Source organism: Petaurus breviceps, unplaced genomic scaffold (assembly GCF_028583685.1).
Source record: "Petaurus breviceps papuanus isolate PSGF00001 unplaced genomic scaffold, PetGlider_PUasm1.0 90881, whole genome shotgun sequence".
Classification (NCBI taxonomy): domain Eukaryota; kingdom Metazoa; phylum Chordata; class Mammalia; order Diprotodontia; family Petauridae; genus Petaurus; species Petaurus breviceps.
This window is the reverse complement of record NW_027187369.1, coordinates 12,081,169-12,099,910: the sequence shown is the minus strand read 5'-3', so window position 1 is coordinate 12,099,910 and position 18,742 is coordinate 12,081,169. Positions and strand designations below refer to the sequence as shown.

At 43.0% G+C, this 18,742-nt stretch overlaps 2 protein-coding genes across 2 annotated transcripts in view; one reads left to right on the top strand and one right to left on the bottom strand.

The window, feature by feature from the left end:
• Window positions 1-176, bottom strand: part of VGLL1 (vestigial like family member 1) — a 286,608-nt gene extending 286,432 nt beyond the window's left edge. The window contains exon 1 of the mRNA XM_069074150.1: window positions 173-176. The gene's annotated coding sequence lies outside the window, so the exon portion shown is untranslated. The remainder of the gene's footprint in view (window positions 1-172) is intronic.
• The window catches only part of MAP7D3 (MAP7 domain containing 3), a 198,879-nt gene that overhangs the window by 73,734 nt on the left and 106,403 nt on the right, over window positions 1-18,742 (top strand). The window lies entirely within an intron of this gene.

Genomic DNA, 18,742 nt, shown 5'->3' with positions numbered 1-18,742 from the left:
CCTCTATCTGTCTCCCTCCCTCTCTTCCCCTTCCCCCCCTTTTTCTTTTCCTTTCCCCCCCCCCTTCCTTCTCTCCCCACAATGGGGCTTTTCCTCCTAGCTAAGAACTCCAACATACCAGGCCAGAAAGCATGTGGATGACTCTGGCTGGCCTTTTGGACTCCTAATTTGTCCCCATGTACAGTCTCTCATCTTCTTCCTCTCCCAAGCCTAAACCATGTTCATCTCCCTCCAGATACCTGTCTTCTCTGCCTGACTGTGTTTTGTTTGTGAGACTTTCCATCAGAAGCTGTTAAAGTTAAGTTCCAGATGCTAAACAGTCGTCTGATTGACCAAATTTATCAAAATAAGAACAATGATTTACATGCTTCTCTCTGAGCTAAAATTTTCCCAAGATGACTAATTCAGAATGCTTTCATTCTATATGTTTAATAAATGTCCACTCTTGTTTGCAAAGGGAGATGGTTTTAGGTGCAACCTGTTAAGATTTAAAGGTACAGTCTATGTGGCTTCAGATCCTGGCTTTGCCACTTACTGTGTGACCTTGAGTCAGCCACATCCCCTCTTCTTGGCCTCAGTTTCCACATATGTAAAATGAAGGGGTTGGACTAGATCCCTTCCAACTCTAAATCTTTGATCCTAAAACAGACTATTGTCTGTGGGAGAAGTCTCACTAAGTGTTATGGAAGGTCTTAGGGAGCAGGGCCCTCATCAGTTGAGAAGAATCAAGAAGGCTTCATGAAGAAGATGGCATTTAAGCTCTGGGGTTGAAAGCCTGGGTAAAAATTAAATAAAGGGAAGTGGGACAGAGGGCCTCAGTTTCCTCATTTGTAAAATGGACCTACTAATACTTTTTTTTGCTTTTTGGAGGGGGGGGAAGGCAAGGCAATTAGGGTTAAGTGACTTGCCCAAGGTCACACGGCTAATAAGTATTAAGTGTCTGAGGCCAGATTTGAACTCAGGTCAAGCAAGGGGCCCTGCCTATAGAATGTGTTTAATAAATGTTTGTTAAATTGGATTTTACTTTGATTTCAGGAATTTAAAATTCTGTGCCTTTTACTACAGTAGAAGTGCTTTGGAACAATTTAGGATATAAACATTGTAAGGGAAGAATGGATAGAGACTAAAATCATAGCTTTTGAGTTTACAGGGACTTTAGGGAGATCAGCTAATCCAGTCTCTTCTTTTTTATAGAGGGGGAAACTGAGGCCCAGAGCAATTGAGTTACTTGCCCAAGGTCACATGATTATAAACAGCAGGGTTGAGATTCAAATTCAGGTCCTCTGATTTCAAAGCCAAAACTCTTCCACTGCCCAGCAGAATAACTTTGATTTGTTTTCAAATACTTTATTTTTTATTATCTTTTTTCTCAATTATATGTCACAACAATTTTTAACATTCTTTTAAATTCTGAGTTCCAAATTCTCTCCCTCACTCCCCTCCCTGAGGCTGTAAGCAATTTGATATAGGTTGTACACGAGTGGCCTTTTCAAATACTTGAAAACAGCTGTCATGTCTTCTTCACCTAGCATCATTCACAAGTAGTGTGGTATAGTGTGTCCAAGGACCAAGGTGACCTATGTGACTTTGGGGAGATCAACTGCCTTCTCTGTGCCTCAGTTTCCCCATCTATAAAAGGAGGGAAGTGGAGATCACATATTCTCTAAGGTCCCTTCCAGCTCTAAATCTTCTAATCCTGATGTGCAGAGATGATTTTGACCTCTAGGGTTCAATGGAAAAAAAACCACTGGCTTTTTGGAGTCAGAGGTCCTGCATTTGAATCCTATCTTTGCTATCTATTACTACCTGTGTGATTTTGGAAAAATCACCTCATCCCAGTGGGCCTCAGTGACCTACCTTGTAAAATGAGGGGGTTGGCAATAGATATTCTTTAAGATGTTTTCAAACTCTAAAACCTCTAAGACTAAGATTCTAGGAGGCAAATGTGGGCTTCCAAGGAGAAATTCCTGCCTAGCCACTAACTGTCTTAGGAATTATCGAGTTCTGAAAAAAAAATGGAGATCTCCAGAGTGGAGGCTCTCAAAGCTCCCTGGCTGGGAATGTCACAGTAGGGATTCCTATTCAGAGGATAAGGGTTGGCCTTGGGACATACCAGGATTTATATTTAACCACTGCTTAGAGGGATGGAATAGTCCTAGTTCCCCCAGCTTATCTGGGAGAGTTGGGGGTGGGGGGAGAATGTGATTTCTGGTCTGTTTTGGTAAATCTTTTGCAAATTAGTTTCCTTGATGAATAGTCATGCAATTCAATCCAAAGTTCTGGAGCCCTCTAGGTGGGAGGAGTATCTCCTTTGGGAGACAGTGAATGGCTCTGCAGGTGATTTATTCCTAGCCCTCATACAACTGCAAATTAAGTTGATGACAGTTAAAAGGGGGCCACTAACCATCAGGAAAATTGATTTGAGCAATGTAGGACAGGCTGGGGCCAGCTGTAATTTGGAAGACTTTTGATATGCACATGTCAATATGTTTTCCCCAGCACTGTTTGATATGCAATGGCAGATACAAGTGAGAATAACACATGGCTTGTTAGCTGTTGAAACCTTGAAGAGGCTGGTTTTAGGGCTACACAACTCAGGAGTGAAATCCTGGCTCTGCCACTTCCTCTCTGTATGACTCTTACTTAGTGGGTCACTTAACCTCATTTTTCATAGAAGAAAATGGAAGGAGTACCAAGTGTTGTTCAGTGGTTTTTCAGTTGTGTCCGACTCTTTGTGATCCCATTTCAGATTTTCTTGGCAAAGATGCTGGAGTGGTTTGTCATTTCCTTCTCCAGCTCATTTTGCAGATAAGGAAACTGAGGCAAACAGGGTGAAGTGACTTGTCCAGGGTCACACAGCTAGTCAATGTCTGAGGCTGGATTTGAATTTAGGGAGATGAGTCTTCTTAACTCTAGGCCCAGTACTCTATTCACTGCAGCGCCACCTAAATGTACTTGGAACTGGAGTTCCAAGAATATACATATAAAAATATACATAACATAAATATAAAGCTAATATGCACACATATAAAGTAGGAAAATACAAGGTAGTTTGGGGGGGAGGGCTCTAGCATTTGAGGGGATCAGGAGAAGCTTCAGTCATTGAACTGTGTCTTAAAGGAAGAAAGAGGATCTGGTGTGGAGGTGAGGAAGGAGGGCATTCCTTGGGAATGGCCAACGCAAAGGTGTGGAGACCGGAGAGGGAGTGTCATGGGTGAGGAACAAGGAGAAGGCCAGTTTGGCTGGATCCCAGAGTGTAAGTCAACACGTAGTTATTTATGCTTGTTTGTATTTGTATTCCCAGAACCTGGCACATAGTAGGTGCTTGATAAATGATTGCTGACCCCAATGCAGGGAAAAAGTACTGTCCAATGAGTCTTGGTAGATAGTTCAGGACCAGGTTGTATAGACAGAGATCCCAGAGGCAATAGGAAGCTACTGGAATTGACTGACTAGGAGAGTGATGTGGTCAGATTTCTGCTCAAGGCACATTCCTTTCTTAGCTTTATGAGGGATAGACAGTAGCAGGGAGAGACTTGGGGCAGGGAGAGCATTCAGGAGCCTATTGCAATAGTCTGGGCTAACGGGGTCAAGTTCAAATAGAAGTGGGGCACCTGTCTGGAAAGATCCCTGCAGCTGAATGTGGACAGTCCTAAAATATAATGTTCTCTGTGTTTTATTGTATTGGTGTTTATTTTGTTTAATGTTTCCCAATGGCATTTGAATCTACTGGCCCATGAGGCCCTCTGTGGGTATTGGATGCCTAGGAGGCAGGTGAAGAGGGCCTAAAGTAAGGTGGAAGCCATGTGCATGGAGAGACTTCCAAGTTACATAGGAGCATTGTCTGTTGGGAAGGAAGAAATGATAATGTGTAACAACTCATTGCAAATGTGGAGTTACAGAGAATGAGAAGTCCAGCATAATGCCAAGGTTATGTACTTGGGAGAATAAGAGGGTGGTGATACCTTCCACAGAAAGGGAAGCTTGGAAGAGGGGAGTGTTTAGGGGGAAAGATAATGAGTTGTGTTTTGGACATGTGAGTTGGAGATGTCCCCCAGACGGCCAGTTGAAAATGTCCAATAGTTAATTGGTGACGTGGGACTCTCTCCAGGGAGAGACTAGAACTAGAGACATATCTCTGTGAGTCATCATAGTTAAATCCCTGGGAACTGATGAGGTAACCAAGAGAGAAAGGATAGAGGGAGAGGAGAAAAGGGCCTAGGACTGAACTTTGGGGGAATGCCACCAATCGGGGGTGTGATATGTGAGAAGCAGTCAGATGGGTAGGAGGTGAACCAGGAGAGAGTAGCGAGTGTCATGAACACCCAGAGAGGAGAGTATCCAGGAGAGTCCAATGCAGCAGAGGTAGGCAGTGCCCTCAATAGTACTAGGGAAGTTGTGAAGGGGGAAGGTAGGTTCAGAAGAGAAGCTAGTGAGTGATGTTTTGAACTTGTTGAGTTTGACACACCCAAAGGACATCCAGTTGGAAATGTTCAGTAGCAGTTGGTGAAACTTCTGGGAGCTCAAGGGAGAGATTAGGGTTGAATATGCAGATCTGGGAATCATCTGCAGACATGATGATTGAGTCCATGAGTGATGATGAATTCACCAAAGAAAAGAGTATAAAGGGATGAGAGAAGAAGGCCTAGGACTGACCTGGGGGATATTTACAGTTAGTGGGGGGATAATGGATTAAGATACAGCAGAAAAGACTGAGAAGCAGTCAGACAGATGGGAGCAGAACCCAGAGAACAGTCATAAAAAAACAGAAAGGAAAAAGGATCCAGTAGAAGGAGACCAAATATACCAGATGTTTGTAGAGAGGTTGGAGAGGAAGGAATGTGAAGTCCCAGCTGAGGAAATGATTTGGGAATGTCCAGAGGGGTGAAGGGATCAGAGGCCTCAGTGAAGCTAAGGGACAGGTTCAGGAAAGCTGAGCTCCAGGGCGGGGTGAACCAAGAAGAGGCTACAGTGAGATGTGATGATACAGTCAACTGATTTAGAGCTAGAGGTGACCTCGGAGGTCTTCTCATACAATTCCCTCCTTTTATGAAGGAAGACATAGTAGTTCAGAAGAATGAGCTGATAGCCTATGGGTAGAGGCAGCAAGGTGACATAGCACCAGGCCCAGAGTCCTGAAGACCTTAGTTCACCTCTATTTGCCTCAGTTTCCTGATCTGTAAGTAGGGATCATAATAACACCAACCTCCCAAGGTCATTGTGAGGATGAAATGACATAATAATTGTAAAGCGCTTAGCACAATACCTGGTACCTCCTAAGCCCTATATAAATGCTTATTATTATTAGCAAGTGCTGAATTTGGATCTACATTCCCCTCTCCTAAATCAGGTGTTCCACTCCTACCAGTATCTTTCAGAGGGTGGAGCTGTTTGCCATTCAAATCTCATTTGATTATGTTGTAATCTTAGTGGTATACAGGTAAATGTTTAACAACTGGCTTTTGGGGGTGGGGTGGGAAATGTATGCTCCACACTTTTAAATTTAATCTGCATTTATGTAATGAGAATGTAACTTTGTAAGATCTTCCCTGCCCCTAGACTAAAGTGCACCTGGAGCCCGGGGTGGGAGGCTTGTTTTTCAGTAGATACTTCTTGATTAGCCAGTGAGTCAATAAGGTTGTTACATTCTCTGAGCCAGGAGAAGGCTATATGAGCCCTGATGTGTAGCTTTGTTTTTGGGGCTCTTTGAGAAGTGTTCTGTGATTTGATCTGGATTCTGGGAAGCAGTTGTCCATAGCGCGCCCCCCCCCTTTGAAAAACCCATATGTTGAAACCCAGATGTTGATTTGGTATGGATGTAATGGTTGGACAGTTTGGAAAGCTGTCTACTTGATCTGTTTCTGTCTTGATAATTCTGCCTGTATACTTTGAAGTTCAGGGGGCTGACCTTTTTCCCCTGAACGAGGTAAACATATATGTTTGATTGATTAAACTAAGCTTGTTTACCTATTTTTAGTTGTTTTCCTTTATCAAAACAGATCCAAGAACCCGTGTTGGCAGCAAACCCTGGGGCCACTTGGGGTGCTTGCTGCTACAATTTAGTAACACTTTCTTAAGTCATCAACAAAACAATAAACCGCCCCTTTGTTTGTAGCCAGTTGATTTCCAAGGCAAAAATGCTTACACTGAAAATTTAACAACAAGTTCTGAAAAACTGGTTTAAACTGGCTCCAGCAAATCCCTAAAAGTTTTTTTTAACAAATCTTTACAATTTTTACCTTTGAATAAACGTGAATGAAAAAGTAACCTCATTTATCAGACACACTTAAGCCCCTGAGGCCTGCCCCAGCCCCCCATAAGCCAACTTTCCTTGCAAAAGGAGCAATACTTTTGTACATCATAGGAAGACAAGACTTGGATGAGAGGGACAGGGAGAGAACAAAAATTATAATTGGACATTTCAATAGCGCTTTAAAAGTTTGCAAAGCATTTTGTCTGTTTTATAGATCAGGAAACTGTGCAGAGAGTTTAAATGATTTGCCCAGGCTCACACTGTTAGATGTGGAATTAAAATGAAAATCTTAAAACTCAGTTTTTTTGTTTTTTACTCCAAGTCCAATCAGCCAATAAGTATTTAGTAAGTATCTGTTATTTCCCAGACCCAGTGCTGAATGCCCGAGGATACAAAAGGAGGTAAAAGACAGCCCCTGCCCCCAAGGAACTCACAATCTAAGGGGGAGACAACAGGCAGACAAATATATACAAAGTAAATTATTTAGATGATAAATAAAAAATAATTAAGAGATGGAAGGTATTTGAATTCAGAGGAGTTGGGAAAGGTTGATGGAATTTTAGTTGTGATAGAAGGAAGCCAAGGAGATGGAGATGAGGAGGGAAAGGATTTCAGGGATGGGGGACAGCCAGCAAGAACATCCAGAGACAATATGGAACAGCCAGGAGGCCACTGTCATTGGATCAAAAAGTTCCTGGGGGAAGGAGGAGGGGTGCAGAGCAAGGTGGAAAAAGCCTGGAAGGCCTAGGGCCCCATCCAGTGGCCCAACGCCCCAACAGCTGGAGCAGTGGTATCAAACTCAAATAAGAACCATTAATCAATACCTAAGGATCCTGTGCACTATTATTGACTTAGTTTGAGACCATCATATTATCTATGCTTTATGACATTTTTGTTTGTTTTGTTCAAAACTTGTTAAATGTTTGTATTCTTTTGTTAAATTGTGCTGTTAAATATTTGTTTAGTTGCACATTTTAATCTACTTGGACCTAGTTGGGAGAGTTATGGGCCTCAAGTGACCAGTGTGTGTTTGACCCCTCTGTGTTACCACACATATCCGAGACCCTCTAGGCCATCCTGGAACCCAGGTCTTGCCAAGATTATCAGCTCCAGCTTCACTGGAGCTTGGAGGATGTTGCAGAATTTTCAGGGTCTTTGCTATGCCACTGTAGTGCATGAATAAGCTAGTACAGGAAACAGGCAGACAGGTAAATTGCAATTTATTGATCCTCTCAAGAGCGTGACCCACACCATAAGTAGGTGATGGACACCTCTCTCTCTCTCCTCTACCCCTTCTCTGTCTCAGTTTCTGTCTCTTTCTTTCTGTGTCTCTCTGTCTCGTCTCTCTCCTTTCTTCCAGAGCTGTGACCTAAAGCAGTTCATATTTTTATCAAAAGAAAAGGGCTGCTCAAATGATTACTAAAGAAAAAGATGTGTTCTTTAGCATGCCACTTACACTGGACCAACAGGATGGAGTATTTTCTTTGTCAGGTAGTTAGTTAATGAACATTTGTTAAGCCTCTGTTGCATATTTATTAGATGGGAATGGGTTGAGGTTTTTTTTTTCTGTTACTGTAAAGTGATTGGGGGAAGGGAGATACTGAAGGAGACATTGGATAAGTTTATATAATAACAACAAACAGAAAAAAATGAAGTCAGTTCTGTTCTTTCAAAAAAATCCACTTTCAACAAAGGCCTTGTTTTACTGGATGGTTGCTTGTACTAAGCAAAAAGACCAGCCTCTGTTGTTTACTGCTGCTGGGATTTATACAGGGTGCCTGCCAATATCTGTCTTTTACTTTACCATTAACAAAGAAATATAATAAAAATACCTTCCAGAATAAGAAATCAAAGTTCACATAAAATATCTTCAGGAGAGAATTTAACAGGAGTCGGGAAGATCAGAGTTCAAATCTGACCTCAGACATTTATTAGCTGGGTGATCCTGGGCAAGTCACTTCACCCTGTTGGCCTCAGTTTCCTCATCTATAAAATGATTTGGAGAAAGAAGGGGCAAATCCTAAGTATCTTTGCCAAGAAAACCCCAAATGGGGTCACAAAGAGTCCTGCATGACTGAAGAACAGCAATAATAACAACAACCACAAAAGAGAACTTAATAAAATAGAAGCTTGGTGATCTAGTGGAAGTAGTGCTGCTCCTAGAGTCAGGAAGCCCTGAGTTCCAATCCAGTCTCAGACACTTCCCAGCTGTGTGATCTGGACAAGTCACTTCATCTCTGTCTGCCTCAGTTTGCTAGTCTGTAAAATGGGGAAAATCACATCACCTCCCTTCCACAGTTGTTATGACCACCAAATGAGACAATTGTAAAGCACTTAGTGCAGGGCTGGGAAAGCTGCGGCCTCGAGACCACATGTGGCCCTCTGAGTCATCAAGTGCAGCCCTTGGACTGAATCCCAACTTTACAAAACGAGGATTTGTTAGTACCATGCCTGTTCTTATGATTTGTATTTTCATTCATCCAAGCTCTATGACCTTGTTGGCCAAGCCCCATTTTTCTCCGTAAAATGAAGGAGTTGGGGGCGGGGCTAGGTGGCACAGTGAGTAGAGCACCAGCCCTGGAGTCAGGAGGAGCTGAGTTCAAATCTGATCTCAGGCACTTAACACTTACTAGCCATGTGACCTTGGGCAAGTCACTCAACCCCAATTGCCCTACCTTCCCCCCTCCAAAAAGCAAAAAAAAAATGAAGGAGTTGGTCTATAATCAGGGGTTCTTTACTCTTTGGGGTCCCAAAGCCCTATAGGAGGCTGGGGAAGACTTTGGACCCCTTTTTCAGAGTCATGGTTTTTAAAACATAAAGTCAATGGATTTCTTTTTTTTGTTTTGTTTTTGGAGGGCAATTGAGGTTAAGTGACTTGCCCAAAGTCACATGGCTAATAAGTATGTCAATTGTCTGAGGTCAGATTTGAACTCAGGTCCTCCCAACTCCAGGGCTGGTGCTCTATTCACTGTGCCATTTAGCCACTCCATGTCAATGGATTTCTTGAGGGGCCACAGCCCTCAGTTTAGGAAGCTCTGGAAAAGCTTTCTAAGGTCACTTCCGGGGCTAACCCTCTGCAGGAAGTAAGAGGGAGGAAGAAGAGAAGCATAAGACTTCCACCCTGTTCCCTTCCTCATAGGGATTAAGAGCCAGAAGGGAGCCTTGGAGGCTGGTGGCCCAGAAAGGAACCCAAGGTCACATAGCTAGGAGGGATTCAAATATACTCTTCTGCCCCCTAGGCCCATGCCTCTAGCTTCTGCTGCATGCTCCCTTTCCTCTTGGTCTCCTTCACAAAATGTATATAATCACTGGAGCTAAATACTTTAATGAGATCATTAGTATTTAGGATCAATTGTATTTTAGAGACAAAAAGGCCTCTTCGAGATCAACTGCTCTAATTCCCTTAGTGGACAAATAGCGAAGCCTGGACCATTTATATAGCCCTTATTATTGTGCCAGTCACTATGCGAAGCAATTTACAATTATTATTTCATTGGATTCTTACAACAACTCTTGGAGGTGGGTGCCCATTTTACAGATGAGGAACTGAAGCAGAGGTGAAGTGACTTATCCAGGATCACACAGCTAGTGAGTGACTGAGGTCACATTTGAACTCAGGTCTTCCTGACCCCAGTCCCAGCACTCTATCCACTGAGCCACCCAGCTACTGGGATTGGGAACCATGTATTCTGCCTACAAAGGCATGTCCTCTTTCAAGCAAACATTAATTAAGCCCCTACTATGTGCCAGGCACTGTGTTCTACTTTCCAGTAAACTGAGTTTTCAGAAGTGCCCTCTTTTGAATGGTTCTGTGTAATCCCAAGAAAGACGATGCTGGAGGACCCTGGACAAGTCCTTACCCTCTTGGGCTCAGGTTCTCCAGTTTTACTAGATGAGTTTTGAACCAGGAGTTCTTATAGTTCAGCCTCTTGTTTGCTTGTCCAGGTCTCTACTGCCTGGGGTTACCACATGTAAAATGAGCCAGATATACTGACCTTAGTTTCAGCCAATCAGACTCTTATGTATAAACTGGCCGAAGTACTGAGTACCTTCCAAAAAGTATACACGGAAACCACTGAATAGTGAAAGGAATGATTGACTGGGGGGCCTCAGGTGGAAACAGCAGGTCCCAGACCTCCAGGGACACTGAAGTAAAGCAGGGCCTCATTCCATTTTAGAGCCAGAGACATCTTCAGCTCTATCTCCCAGCCCCAGCTTGGACTGAATGTTACCAGACCCAGTAACACCTAAGGTCCCCAGGGGCACCTGACCTGGGCCAAAGTCCACACTGACCCACATTCAGGGAATCTTAGGAAAAACTCGGTCTTTGGGAGGGTAAAATTGGCTTTTTCTACTTTTTATGGTCCTAGAGTGGGAGGAATGAGTTGGCCTGAAAGTCAGAGGCCTGGATTCATAAGATCCTTGGAATTAGGGCTGGAAGGGAACTTTAAAGATTATCTTGTGGGGTGGCTAGGTGGCACAGTGAATAGAACACTGGCCCTGGAGTCAGAAAGACCTGAGTTCAAATCCAGCCTCAGACACTTAACACTTACTAGCTGTGTGATCTTGGGCAAGTCACTTAACCCCAATTGCCCCTCCAAAAAGCAAAAAAAAAAAAAAAAAGCATGTCACCTCCCATGGAAAGCCTCAGTTTCCTCAAGTGGATGACAGGGATTGTTGTTGTCTGTCCTTCATTCCAATAGAGGACCATGACATCAGGAGGGTGGTGCCATGACTTGCAAGTGAATTGCATTTAAGAGAGAGAGGGCTGTGCAAGGTCACTAGCCTCTCTTTCGCCTCCAGCGCCTTATGGGTCCAGCGGCAAAATCTCAATCAGGACCCCTGGAAATGGCCCCTCGAATAATGGGGACGACAAAATCTGGAAGACCTACCTCCCAGAGTTGTTGGAAAGTTCTTTAAAGAGTAAGCACTTCAGGGCGGCTAGGCACAGTGAATAGAGCGCCAGCCTTGCAGTCAGGAGGACCTGAGTTCAAATTCAGCCTCAGATACTTAACACTGACTAGCCGTGTGACTTTGGGCAAGTCACTTCACCCCAATTGCCTTCCAAAAAAAAAGAGTAAGCACCTCAAAGGTTTGCAAAGTGTTTTATCTTTTACCTATTAGTTCATTTGATCCTCCAAGGGAGGTGCCCATTTTACAGATGAGAAAATGAGACTGAAAAAGGTTAAATGAGTTTCCTAAGGTCACAGAATTTAAATTCAAGTCTTCCTTGTCCAAGTACTTCCAAGTCTAGCATTCTATCCACTGTACCACACAGCTGCCTTCACCTAGAACAGATAATGTAAGTAAAAGCAATTTGCACATTAAAAAATGTTATATATGTCAGACACACACATCTTCTCTGGGTCTCAGTTTCCTAATCTGTAAAATGTGAGAACTGGATGACATGAGCTTTACTCTAGTTAAGTGTTGAGGGTAGGAAAAGGAGAGGAGAAAACTAGACTTGGTGTCAGAAGATCTGAGTTCAAACGTGGGCTTTGACACCATGGCATGTGGTAACCCTTTAAGAAGCAAAGAAATCGGAATTGTTTTGTACCCAGGTGCAAATGGCTACCCCAGGTGGTAGACAGTTCCTCACTCACTTACCTCCCCCACCTTTGCCCTTAAATGACTGAATGGGATGTAGAGGAAAGCCACAAGAGGCATGGATGTCCTTTAGAAGGGGCCTCAGTGATCCTCTGGTCAAATCCTTCAAGAGTCAGAGGCCCAGAGTATAATATGGATCTCTTTTTCAGGTGTGTTCAAAGGTTACCAAGCTCACTGATAATGGCCAATGGGAGTCTCTTTCTTTTGTTTTTCCCTTTTTAAATGTACAGAGGGGAAATCTTGCTCTTGTAAGGAGCATTGTGGAAGCATTCCCAGTGGCTTATTTCTCAGAATGTCTCTGTGCTTGGGGTATATGTTGCCTGGCTAACCAGAAGTGCTGGGCTGAATCAGGCCTTTGAGACAGCCATGTGAGTGGCAGGCTTCAATACTTCCAGATTTCCACAGATGTTGCTTTGCAAAAACATTTAGATTCAAGTGATGACCAGTTCTCCCAGCATTCCCTTCCTTCCTGAATAGGCCATGATGTCTATAGCTGAGGGCTGAAACCCTTCACCTCCTGGCTTGTGGAAAAAGCTCAAGGGTGGATCCTTGACATTTTACTGGGTCAACAATTCTGATCCCCATGTGTCATTTTATCAAATGTTCCCTAGTAGTTGAAAACAAGCACCGCATTCTCCAAATCATTGAGATTCATGTACTCCCTCCTGGTCTCTGCCTCTTAGACTCCCTGCCTTACTTCAAAGCCCTGCTCAGAGGTCAACTAGACCAGGCTTTCCTGATGGATGGATGTAGGGATACCACCACTGGTCATCAGGACTCTTGAACTCTTGAAATCACTCTGCATTGTTTGCTGTGCACTTGGCACATTATTTGCCTACACATATTCCTCCAGTGGAATGCAAACTTCTTAAGGCCTGGGAATGTTTCTTCTTGTCTCCAGATTCCCAGCACTTAGCACAATTTCTAGCTCATGGTTGTTGTTGTTTAGTCATGTCCTACTGCTTTTGACCCCATTCAGGGTTTTCTTGGCAAAGACTCTGGAGTAGTTTGCCATTTCCTTCTCTAGCTTATTTTACAGATGAGGAAACTGAGGCAAACAGGGTAAAGTGTCTGAGGCCAGATTTGAACTCAGGAAGAGGAGTCTTCCTGACCTGAGTCCTGGTACTCTATCCACAGCAGCACCTCACTGAATGGAGGGGAGGAAAAAAATGGAATAAGTATTTATTAAGTGCCTACTATGGGTAAGGTACTTTGCTAAGCTCTTTTTTTTGCCTTTTGGAGGGCAATTGGGGTTAAGTAACTTGCCCAAGGTTACCCGGCTAGTTTTTTTGTGTGGGTGTTAAGTGTCTGAGGCCGGAAGTGAACTCAGGTCCTCCTGACTCTGGGACCAGCACTTTACTCACTGCGCCACCTAGCCACCCTTGTGCTAAGCTTTTTACAAATATGTTCTCATTTGATCCTCACAATAACTCTCTGAGGTGGGTGCTATTATTATCCCCATTTTACAGTTGAAGAAACTGAGGCAACCAGGAGTTAGGTGACTAGAAAGTCACAGCTAGAAAGTATTGAAGGCTAAATTTGAGCTCAAGTTTTCCTGACTCTGGGAAAATTCACTGTGCCATCTGGAGGCCTCATTGGAATGGAATGGAATGTTCATTTTTCAACCCAGATTCATCAAATCATTTTTACTGCAGGGTATATAGGGCTAAATAGAAGGAGGAAGTGAAGGCTGAGGGCCAGCCAAGTCTAGAGCTGGAGGTTGGAGTGAAGAGGAAGAGAGTAATTGCTCTGAATCCTAAAGTTCTTCCCCTTCAGTGGGAAGATTTCTTTGTCCTTTAAATTTTATCTAATCCCAATAAAAGAAAGCAAAAAGAACAATAGTCTGACCCTAATTAGTTGAAATTGAATAAGTATTCATGTAAAGTCTTACATTTGTATATGGGAAAGGTAAAAGTGTGGTTTCTCAGAGACTGTCTGCTAAAGTAAGTAAGTCCTTAGGTCTTAGGCCTAAGTTTTCATTTTTTTTTATTAGAAATTATGTGCCTTTGAAACTTTAGAAATCTTTCTGTATGGCTGCTCTATTCTAGTCAGTCCTTCTCACCCAGCTTACCATGAAAGAGTTACATTTCTATAGAACTGCAAGAATTGCTGAACAAGACTACTGATAAGGGAGAACAGGCAGTAACCTTGGAAAAGAAACTCAGTCCCTGGTTCCCAGACAAAAACTCATAGATAATACTAAAAATAATGAAGAATGGAAGGAGCTGGCAGCAGCAGGTGGATTTGACCAATCAAGGGACAGACAGTAGCCTTAGGACCCTCAAGTCCAGATAAGAATGTATCAAGGGTAGACTGAAAGGAGGGGTCCAGTATTCTGAGGTTGTAATACACTGATGTAATGGACCTAATATATCATGTAACAAGATTAGAGCCTTATTAGTAATAATTATGTTAATATACATAACCCTTGCTTATTTAACCCAGCTTTAGCTTATGTACAGCGGCCTCCTCTCTCTCTCTCGGTGCTGTCCGAGAGACTGGACCACGAGTCTCGCGAGATTCTAATGAATCTTTCTACCTTCATTTTAAGAGGTCTCCAAGTAGTCAATTTGGGTTAAGGTCTCTGTATCCCACACATTTGGGTTCAAGAAATTAAAAGATAGATTAAGCATGGTTAGACAGCCAGTCACCTAGGGGAAAAGAAGATCTAGGGGTCTCAGTGAATAGCAAGCTCAATATGAGTCAACAGTTTGAAATAACAGTCAACAAAATGAATGTGATCTGGGGTACATTAAAAGAGGCCCACCTTCCAGGAATGAGTCCTGTTGTCCCTCAGACTACTTATAGAATATACTTATGTTCAGTCTTGTGTACCATATATTAGAAAGTCAATAGCAAACTGGAGAGCATTCAGAGGAAGGTAACCAGCATAGGAAAGGGTCTTGAGTCTCTGCCATATGAGATCAGTCAAAGGAACCAAGTAAGTTTAACTTGGAGAAGAGAAGGTTGGAGTTGGAGGGACTGGAGAGCTGTATTCAAGGATCTGAAAGGTGAGATGGGAGAGGAATGGTTCTGCTCTGCCCCCAAAAGAGCAATGAAACCATTTTGCAAAGAGGTGACAGAGACAAGAAAAACTTACTAATTACTACAACTATTCCAAAGTGCAAGGGGCTGTGTCAGGAGGTAGTGGTTTCTCCCCCACTCTAGGTCTTAAAGAAGAGTCTGAGTGACCACTACCTGAGTATGACATGTTGTTAATGTTGTTCTTCATTCATGTTCACCTCTTTGTGACCCCATTTGGGCTTTTCTTGGCAGAGATAGCAGAGGGGTTTGCCATTTCCTTCTTCAACTCATTTTACAGATGAGGAAACTGAGACAAACAGGGTGAAGTGACTTGCCCAGGGTCACACAGCTAGTAACTGTCTGAGGCAGGATTTGAACTCACCAAGACACATCCTCTTGACTTCAGGCCCAGTACTCTTGCACCATCTAGCTTCCCTGTATCACACCATCCTCTCTTCCATTTCACTGCCTCAATATATTCTCCTGAGGGGCTTCATGTCTTTTTCAGATTTGATTAGTATCCCACCCATGACTTCATCTAGGATATTGTTAAAAATTTGAAACAGCCCAAGGCTAAGGACAGAGCCCTGGGTCATTCTAATAGAGACCTCTCTCCAAGTTAACTTCCACTCATTAATGACCCATTATTGACTGATCTCCTAATCTTTGGGTCTAGTCATTAAGCCCATTTTGAATAGCCCTAACTGTACTATCCTCCAGTCCACCTCCCTCCATCTTATCAATAAGGATATCATAGCACTGTACCTTCCTTCTCCCACCAATCTAACTCCTACAAAGACCCACCTCATGTCCAGCCTCTTCCATGATGCCTACCCACCTTCCTCTACCTTCAAATGATCTATTCTCAACTCTGAGTTGCTGTTGCATTTATATAGGGGAGAAGACCAACATAGAGATCATAGGCTGGGGAAGTTTGATACCCTCCTCCCTTCACCATTCTCTAGCACATAATTATAGATTCCATTCTATTTCTCTGTGTCTGTATGTGTGTGTGTGTCTGTGTGCATACACAGATACACACATCTTTATGTCTCTCTACATATATATTTTCTGTCTACCTATAGCTATATATCTTGTCTTCCAACTAGAACTTAAGACTTTCCAGGATGCTGACTGTGTCTCCTTCAGTCAGTCAACATTTATTAAGCACTTACTATGTGCCAAGCACTGTAATAAGTGCTGAGACTACAAAAAGAGGCAAAAAACAGTCCCTGCCCTCAAGGAGCTTACAATCTAATGGGAGGAACAACATGGAAACAAATATATACAAAGCAAGCTATATGCAGGATAAATAGAAACTAATTAGAAGAGGGAAGGCATTGGAATTAAGAAGGGTTAGGAAAGGCTTCCTGTAAAAAGTGGGATTTTAGTTGGGACCTAAAGGGAGCCAGGGAGGTCAGTAGTCAGAACAGAGAAGGGCATGGGTTGACAACTAGAAAAAATGCTCAGAACTGAGAGATGAAGTGTCTTGTTCATGGAACAGCCAGGAGGCCAGTGTAACTGGATTAAAGAGTATTTGTTGGGGAGTAAGGTGTGAGAAGATTGGACAGGTAGTGGCATTGGGGGCTAAGGCTAGGTTATTACCAAGGACTTTGAATGCCCAACAGAGCACTTCGTATTTGCTCTGGAGGAGATAGGGAATCGATGGAGTTTATTGAGCAGGAAAGTGATATGATGAGACCTATCATTTAGGGAAATCACTTTAGTGGCTGAATTGGAGCTGGGAGATTTGAGGCAGGCCCATCCAGCAGCTTCTACTACAATAGGCCTAGCAGGTGAAGTGATGAGGATCTACAATAGATAGCACGTTGTGACTAAGTATACAATGTCAGCCTAACAAAGCAAGTCAATATTCTCAAACCCTCCCATAACGAAACACTGAACATTTTCCCCAAGTACAAGCCTTTCTGAAGTAATGATTATCTCTCCATTTGCGATTACCAGCAATTATTAATAGAAACAACTTACATTTCTAAAGCATCTTATAGTTGCCAACGTGCTTTCCTCATTACAGCCTCACCCAGTGGGCAGCCCAAATGGTATTAACTCTATTTTACGTCCAATCAGACTGAGGCTCAGAGAAGTGAAATCACTTGCCCATGATCACATGCATGGCTCATCGGTAGCCAAATTAGGCCTCAAGCTTGGGTGTTTTGAGTCCCAGTCCAATAGGATTTCCACAGCACCATTCTGCTACAGATTATTCTGTCGGGTGCCAGACCAAATGCATACATAGTATGCCAGCTTGGCCAGACCCCTTCTGAATAACTATCTCAAAGTCTGATGGTAGAATTATGGCCCAAATTCTTGCCTGTAGAATCCAGGCACTGGATTCTGTTTTAATTACTAGATTACTTTTCAGAATTATTTGCTATTCATGAAGGGTCTACCTTCACAGAATACAATATTTTCCTAGAAGTAAAGTAATTATCCAAGCTAAGCAACTGAGTTCTTGCCATCTTCCTGCCTTAATTGAATGGTTACTGTTTCCTCTCACCTCAAGAGCCTGGAGAGGATCTGGGTTCAAGTCCCAGCTCTACCACATAATAGGGAAAGTCATTTGACCAAACAAAAAAAAGACATTTCATTTGTCTAGGTTTCAGTAAAATGAAGAGGTTGGACTAGAAGATCCCCGAAGTTCCCTTGCCTATTTGCCTATGACCCCACGGCCTTGCCCCTTCCTGAAACGGACTTTCTCTTCTCTAACCATGGAGATGAGGGCCTTGGGGTGGGGGTAGAAGCTGCAGATGAATTTAAACCAGATTACAAAGGAGAGGCACTGTTTTCTCCTCACTATTCTCCTGAAATTCTGGGAAACAGCAGTATTTTCTTTTCAATAGATGGCAAGGACATGAATGGACCCAGTGTTTACGTCTCCCCCTCTCCCTCCAAGAAAGCTTCTTTGTTAGATCATTGCACAAAGTTATTATTCTTTGCATTTAAAAAATTAATCTTATAGCCAACTGCACCGTCCCATTTTACCATTTCGGTTGCAAAGTACCCAATCTCTTGCCTTCCTATTTGGGATCTGATTTTATTTCTCTAGTGCTGAGAGATCCTTTGATATGTTGGTGGAAAGTCCAGGTCAAGACTTTGAGGCAAGAGGCACTGAATGGGCAAACAAGTTGGAGAAAAACCTTCCTGGCACTATAGGTTTTGAGTTAAGGTAAGGATAGGTATCCAAAATACAATACAATATAATATACAAATACAATACAAAATACAACATAACAACAATAACAATAAACAGTGTGGCAAAGCCAATCAAAAGCCAACATCAGAGTCAGGTATGCCTGGGTTCAAGCCTTGTCTGTGACACTTATTGGCCCTGACCCTGGGCAACTGCCTAAGGTTATAAATGACTGGGGAGTTGCTATCTGCATTTGTGGAGGGAGTTTCATTACTAGGAATTCCCTACATGAATGCAATCATAGGGCTGATCCCCAAAAGAATGTCTATATTTCAAGCAGTTGTGATTTTGTGCCTGTACAGGCAAATCCCTGTCTCTTTTGCCCTAGTAGAATAATTTGGCTGAAAAAGTTATCCCGATGCAGCCAGCTTGGTGATGAGCCTCTTGAATAATTTATCCTCCTTTCCCCTCCCCAATAAGGGAATCCTTTCCAGCTTGAGGGGCACAACCTTTTAGCATGGCATAGTGGCAAGAGGACAGACCTTGGAGTCACAGGACCCGAATTCTAATTCTTATGAGACCTTGGGCAGATTACTTTATTTTTTTTTTAAGCAATCGGGATTAAGTAACTTGCTCAAGGTTACATGGCCAGTTATTTCTGGGTGTGGTGCTGAGTGTCTGAGCCCGGGATTCGATCTCCAGGTCGT